Here is a 7523-nt window from a genome sequence, read left to right on the forward strand (position 1 = left end):
GAGTGTGTTCAGTGGAAGATCATCCCCTCCTGTACTATAACAGGGTTGATGTGCCCCACCCACCACCCCCAAGCCCCACACTGGCAGTGATTCACCAGTGTTGTGTCTTCCCCTTCGTGTACAGTAGCAGTGACTATCTACTGTAAGTTGTCCCTTTAGGTACTGGTAGCAGTGATTCTCTAGAGTGTAGGTCATCACTGTTGTGTACTGTAGCAGTGATTTTGTAGCGTAGGTCTTCCTTTCATGTAGCAGTGACTCTCTACTGTATGTCTCCACCTCCTGCACTGCAGCAGTTCTTCTCTTCCAAGTCAACCATTGCATCAAATGTTTCAGCATGGGTCTTGTTCTTACTTCTTCTCTCAGGCGTTAGAGTCACTGAGTTCGTGTCTGTACAGACCCTCCCACTTCCACGTCCTCAAGTGTGACCTGTAACGTTGAATCAGCCCCTCAGGATGCTGGGTGTTAAGTCTGTCACCCTCACCCAGGCCTATAGGTATTTGTGTTTCGGTGGTGATGTGTTTCCTACTGTGGGCTGAATGCCTGTGCTACAGGATGGTACCCACCCTACCATGAGCTTAAAGCTGTGTTTGCTTTACCACAGAGGTCTTTCCATGCTCGGGTTATGAGCTGAGCTGGTTGAAATAAGTGTCCTCTCATTATGTAACTGTCTTGAAGAGAGACTTTGGGAAGAACACACTACCTTCTCGTGTGTTCTCACTTCGTTTTGGTATGGCGAGAGTGTGTGTGTGTGTGTGTGTGTGTGCATTTTAATAAACACTTTTTCCATTCGTGGAACATTTCCTGTTTGCCTCAACTACACATTAGAGACCACGTCGGGGAAATTGCTGTGCAAACTTGGGTGTTTCTTGTGTTGACTCGACTAGGATTCTCTGGGGAGAAGTAATCTACACATTAGAGAGTTCTCTCATAACTTCAGAGCTAAACTTGAGAGTAACTTTATTGTAAAGTGTTATAATAAGTTTCCTGTTTCTCTGAAGTGAGGTTATAATGATACATTTCCGTCACCCTGTTCAGAATGATCACTTGATGTAGGAAATGTGAGGTTATATGGAATATGAGTCATTTTGTTTTGAAAATTCATTCGCGTTTCTTCCACACGAAATTGGAGGTTAGGTTTATTTCGCTCAGTTTGGCAATGTTGTACATGAAATGGAAGGTTATAATGTATGTATATATATACAAACACACACACAAACACATACATACATATGTATATATGATCACAAATACAATTCTATTTAACATGCAATCTTTTTATACATGTGGCACGACATGTTTCATGGAGACAATCCACCTCATCAGGTGCCAGTACTTGACAAAGTCATTTAAATCCCAACATCACAGAGTCCCACCGTCCACCAACCACTGGTTGGTCTGTACAGAGTGGTGCTGGACGGTGGGATTCAAGCAAGTGTGATGTTGGGATTTAAATAACTTTGTTAAGCACTGGCACCTGATGAGGTGAGTTGTCTCCATGAAACATGTCGTGCCACATGTACAGAAAAATAATTGCATGTTAAGTAAAATTGTATGAGCGACTGATGTGGGATTTCACTTTCATATAAGCTATGGGCCTGGCCCATAGCCTAGCGGTTAGCATTCCCGCCTCTTGCACAGGGGTCCCGGGTTCGATCCTGGCTGTTGGAGGTTTGCATGTGATATATATGACCATGTTCTTACCATATAATGAACTAGAGGACCTGTTGTCACCATAATCCTCCAAAATATCTCATCATTGCCACTACACTGTCTCACAAGGTCACATATGGTTAAGAGAAACATCCAGGTAACTGACTTTTAGTTTTATTTTCACATATCACAAGTTTTACACGTTAAAATCCAAAGCACGAGTGCAAAATTACTTCCCTGTACACATGAAATATACAACTACGAATATATACAAGCTAAGATGCACCGCCGGCCGCCAACGCACCAAAAATGAATCACAGATAAAATTTGTTTCCAAACAAACTAGGCTCCTTTATGTACATTTGTACATTTTGTACATATGTACACCAAAGCTAAAGTTAGCATCACAAAAATAGGTCTGAGTCTGAACGAAGCCTAAGAAACATAAGCCTGCCTTGTAACCACAGTTTGATACATTTTGCTGCGCAATCATATATATATATATATATTTTCTTTTTTTTTTTCCTTTTGAAAGACTTATTGCACGCAGAGTTGTTGCTCTTCTTGACACTTTCGAACACCCAAGTGCGTCACAAGACTTCACTAAACATGACCTCACAAGTGACTCAGACATGGACAAAAACCAAAAGTGCATAACCAAAAAAAATGAAAAAAACATTCAAAAATACAAGATTTGCCATTTTCGTTTTCTTGTCAATATAACTATTTTTTTTTTCAAGCCCTTTTTCTTTATTTGAGACTTGTCAACTGAAAGCGGTCAAACAAATGACCTTAATCACTATATAAGGTAAAACATCTTTTCCTTGTTATCATTCTATGCTTTAGAAATGTGAATTCTAGTCTTACATCACACACACACATATATATATATATTTATATAGAGCAGGCAATAATACTAGTTATATTAGCAAAAGTTGTCAGAATTCCCTCAGTTTTTTTTTTTTTTTAAACCTCCTCATCTCAGATGGGGGCGGGGCGGGGAGGCTGTGAGTGGGTGTGTGTTCGGAGCCCATCTCCACCACCACACCACACCTCACCACCACCCCGCCGCCGAACCCTAGTCACCAGGATATGATACTGTGCCTTGTACACCTCTCAACCTACCCGATGGGTGGGAGGGAGTACCTCACCTCACCTCACCGAGTCCCTCTGTCGCCAGAATCAGATACTAAATCACATAGGGGATAAACCTACCTCCAACACGTCGTTTCACTTACCAATAAATGAGACATAGAATTATGACAAAACGCTTCATAATCCAAAATTAGGAAGCTCTCTTGTCTAAATACCATTACTTTTAAATACATGTGAAACTAAAATTTGTATTGAATGATTCACTTCAAAGTATTTCCCATACAAGACTTTAGCTATACACAATTGTTCAGTCATGGTATACGAAACGTTCAGTTCAGAGAGCTACCCACCGACTGGCACTGTTCAAATCGTTACCTGGCCAAGACTTTGAACTCACTGATGACCCTTCTAATGGTTTTATTTAAGGTACACACGACATCGTCTGGGGTGAGAACAACATGGTTCAAAGATGGTGTATCTGCAGGAGCCAAAACACTCACTCTCGGTTCTCAGGGATCTACAGAAGAAAAATCTCCTCCTGAGGAAGGTGTTGGGACCATACCGGAGGTGCGTGCGCGCGTGGAGGCTGGAACTGAGAGAAGCGCGCGCAGGAGCAGCATTATGTGGGTTGCCCAGTTATCTTCAGCCAATCGGCGAGGCGTTCTTACTGATCAGCAGTGCTCCCGGGTGGGACTGTTGTCCGATACTGCCATGAACGAGGAACAATATAAAAAAAAACCACGTAGGCTTTCCAAATTTCCACTGGGGCTTCACTCTCGCCATATTGAAACTGTCTATTCATATTCCACATGACTATGTTTTGTATGTCCGTACAGTGCACTTCAAATGAGAGCATAGGACTGATGATAAACACCTTGGGTACGCCGAGACGACCCTTGCGAATGATGGGGCTGGCTGGCCGGCCATCTCACCCATGATCAGGCGAGATGCCACACGCGCCATTATACCCAAGGGTCGGATCGTCGTGCTCAAGGGTCGTCCCGAGGCATCTGTGAGGGATGAGTTGAACTCGGGTGTTGCTTTGCTACATCGTGAGGAGAAAGTTCATGCATCAAACAGCCGGCGACGGACCCCTTGATTCGCATGACATATGTAATTCACATCTAGTAAACTGTACTTTACATACACACACACATTTAGTACAGTGGAATACAACACTAATGACTTCAATATGGCGTTAAGACGAGCTCCAGAGAAGGTTTGGAGCGCCTACAACGTTCCCCCTTAGCAGCAGTATGGGACTAGAGTCACACCCGGGAATACCTTTTTTCAATAGTTGAAGTAACACTTAAGACTGGCTTGAAGGTAAATGAATAACCCATATAAAGACACGAAACACGTGCCCACACACCCTGGCCACCCCGCGCATGCCCCTCGGCTGTGACCAAAAACCTAAAAGGATGTCGTTGGTGCATCTCGCATGAAACTGTTTCATCTTAAGGTTTGATCCCTGCAGACTATCCTACTCATCGCCACTGTTACTCCCCCTACAAGTGTTGTCATGGAGGCCTCTTGCAAAACCACTCAGCATGTCTCAAATGACGTACAATTTTACATATAAGATCCCGGGGTCTATTATCGTGTTCTTCAGCAAACGAAACCCCTCGAAAAACGCCTTCCTCCGAAATAAATTTGAACTAAAACTAATGCATAACGTCTCTATCAGCTTCCACACAAGAGAATGGACCGAGTCTAACTAACCCGTATAATTAGGAAGATGAAATCTGATGAGATAGAAGCCGATCAAAAACTTGGGACACATTCTGGCGACATGAGGAGGTGGGGTGTGTCTCCTCCTACCTTCGAGGATTGACAAGAGCTGCGGCACCTTTCACCAGTAGCTACTATTACCACTACTCCTACTAATATACAGAAAAGTCTTAAGTCACTCGTGGGTCAGTGATCTCAAGATAAAGTTGACACAACAGATATTAAAGTGGAGGTAACATTTTTCAACGTGCCTATAGCATCTTGGCATCTGTTCAAGAAAAATGGTAAAATGGAACGGCTCAGATGGCACTCAGAAGCTATCGAAGACCAGCAACGGTAGCCTCAACCTCCAGGGGGCTCCGGCTCTTGTTGGGGGGGGGGGGGAAAGGTGGGGGAAGGGGAGGGGGAGAACCACTAAATATTACATATCCTGCAGAAGGAACCCACGCCCAGCGTCTGTCCCACAAGAAACAGCGCACGGACTAGGGACAAATCCTTTGTCTTAATGATTAAACATACATTCCATGAGCCAAAAAAGACACATAAGTTCTCGTAAAAGCTTCTGGGGCCATCACCACCGGTTATTAACAAGACTCTCTCCGGGCTAAAAAAAAAATTTCGGAGCTCCAGACACAATGAGTCTCACATGCTAAAAGAACTTTTGACAAAAGTCTCCAACACGATGAAGAACCCCCGAACTTCAGCGCGCGAACTTCGAAGTCCAAGATGACAAAGATCTTCGAGGCCCAACAGCAGCCGAAGGACGGAGTCTTGAACGTGTGAAACTTTTTTTCTAAGTTCTCTTTCACAACGAGGAACTTTTAAAATTGTTATAATCATGAGGTTTCCTCTACAATGAACTATGAAACCTCCTACACAAAGAACTTCAAGCAGTTTGGTTCTCAAGGCCCAAAGGCAGCCTCAATGTGAAGCAGCCACTTGGGAAGTCGTGAGGAACCAATTACAATATTATGTCACCCGGATTTAAAGAGCTCTTTTTTTTTTTTCCTTTTCCACCAACGTATTACAAAGACTTCAATCCTTACGACAATGACTCAATCTTTATAACGTACAACTACAATGCCACGACTTAGATAGTTTTCACTGAATTATAATGGCTCAAGCAGCCACAAATGGTTAAGACATTGATACAATGTATCATTACATTAAAATGAAGCATATGATGCATTCTCTGTAAATGCAAGAAACATACTGATTGAAATTAAGTAAGAATGACACATGTCGATTGTACTGAATGATTTTTTTTTCATACCTTTAAAAACTATGTTATGGTTTAGAAGGAAAAAAATATAGATATATATTGACTCAAAAGGAGCAAAAATATTGACTTACACAAGACATTCTATAAATAAAAACAACAGAATTAGTATAACTTAACGATTAAGACTAACATACAACCTAATTGTAGTCTACAATGAATGAAAGATGAGTTAATGAACGAACTATATTTCATGGATTCTAATAAGCGTATTTTTATTATTTTTCCAAGAAGAGCCTAATTAACACTTAAGAAACTACTCCTAACACTTGTCTTATTTTCAATCTGTCTACCTTATTATTATTATTATTATTATTATTATTATCATTATTATTATTATTATTATTTAAAAAAAAGTCCTACTCAGCTTTACAAAACATTAATTAATGCCGACAAGCTTAGTGCACAGCATCGTTTGTGCAAGACCTCTGGCACGTAGTCTAGCACGGCACTTGAGAAGGTATCAGTACATATACTCACACAATAACAAAGTCATCCTCTACCTTGGGTCTCATGAGAGAGAAAAAAAAAAACAAAAGACAGATACCCACACAGGATCAAGGTATCTTTATAATATGTATAGCCACTGGGAACATACGTACTAACACGTCACAAGCAGCGCACTAGCTGGTACCGCTCCAAAGAGGGGCAAAGTGTTTGAATAACAGTGTAATATTGCCAAAGGATGGAGTGACTGCAATTGTATATTCTAGCAACTAACAAAGTGGATTTGACGATTGACAACACTCACTGGCTTAACTAATATTAACCCCTGTGTTATGGTTTAACATTATTAACATATTTTTTTTCCCCGTAGGTTAAGCACACCCATATATTTCCACACTTAAAAGTACACCATGAGATAACCATTTGAGGAGGGGATGCTAGGAGATTGGGGTAAGCTGGAGGACGAGCGCCTCCAGTCGGGTTTGAGGAGGAGGAACAGGAGGAGGAGGAGGAGGAGGTGGTGGTTGATGATTCACAGCGATGACTCGACACTCCATGATGACTCCGGCTGACACTACCATGACTACCGACTACGAAGACCACTTGACACGAGACGAAGACGACGACGACAACCGAGTCACGCTGGAGATGGCTCGTCCGGTCGTGTGGGATGTGTGTATATATGCTTGTATGTGTGTGTGTGTATGTGTGTGTGTGTCCCCTGAACAAGAAACACTCACGCACAAACACGACTCGACGACCTTATTTAATCACAAGTGATGACGACGACCGGTGGCGACCACACGCCAGCCACGACTTGACGGCGACTGTCGCCGTCAAGTCGTCGCTCGGCACAAGACGGGCCGCCACCTTCCATACTGTCGTCTCGCTACTATGATGATGATCTGCGACGACAACTGATGATGACGATGACCACGACGAGGAGGACTGACGATGGCGACGAGGCTCCGGAGGCCAGCACGGCATATCACAGCACAGTGTTGGTTCTGAGAGTGCACGTCGGGGCCGCGGAGAGGGGCGCTTGGGGGGAAGGGAGGAAATGCAGAGGACAGAGTGACAGGGGCAGAGGAGCGATCTAAAATCCCCTAGATTCTGGGGAAGCAAACTTTCTGGGGAGTAACAGACGAGTACAAAGTGGTAGTCTGAAGTCTTGTGTCTCTATGGAAGAAGATTAAGGGAGTGAGAGAGACGGAGGTTAGGTAGAGTCAATGGAGAGTGATTTGGGGAGGTCATGGGTGAAAGTCAAATTGGCTGCAGGAGGGAAGAGGGGGCCGGGGTTGCAGAAAACCGTCTCTCTGTC

Source organism: Panulirus ornatus, chromosome 37 (genome assembly GCF_036320965.1).
Source record: "Panulirus ornatus isolate Po-2019 chromosome 37, ASM3632096v1, whole genome shotgun sequence".
NCBI classification, from domain to species: domain Eukaryota; kingdom Metazoa; phylum Arthropoda; class Malacostraca; order Decapoda; family Palinuridae; genus Panulirus; species Panulirus ornatus.